Source organism: Populus euphratica, unplaced genomic scaffold (assembly GCF_000495115.2).
Source record: "Populus euphratica unplaced genomic scaffold, PopEup_1.0 scaffold620.1, whole genome shotgun sequence".
Classification (NCBI taxonomy): Eukaryota; Viridiplantae; Streptophyta; class Magnoliopsida; order Malpighiales; family Salicaceae; genus Populus; species Populus euphratica.
The window spans coordinates 41,146-41,723 of NW_011500491.1; positions in this window are offsets into that span (position 1 = coordinate 41,146).

Here is a 578-nt window from a genome sequence, read left to right on the forward strand (position 1 = left end):
TCAAAGTTAGAGGATTCACTAATGGTATTTTAAATAAGTATAATATAAATTCTTTTTATTACTCAACTGAAAACCACACACAAAGAAGGTTCCAATCGGATTATAAATTGTTAACATGATTACATTAGTTATCTTATTCGAATAAATCTAATACTTATAACTGTTGTCAATTATTCATGATTATAACTTATGTTAACAACAAATTAAGTTGCTTTCATAGCACATATGTTGGTTATACCATACGGTTGAGCTATGAAAGTGCTAAGTATTTGTTGTACTAAGTGTTATACAACATAAATTGAGATTAATCATTTAACAAGCAAAGTCTTAAAAGTGAATAAGATAACAAATACAAAACATATTAATATCAAACATTAAAGTCTATGTTGAGTTTACACTACACTTATTCTTACACCATTAGTGTAACCTTTTCACTTTGACATAGTAAACTTAACTAAACATAATCAATAAAAGAAACATAAATAAATAAGATTAGAACATAAATAAGATATAAGTTAACTAAGTAAAGGAAAGAAAAGAAAATGAAAAGCATAAACAAGAGATTAATGAAAGCAAAA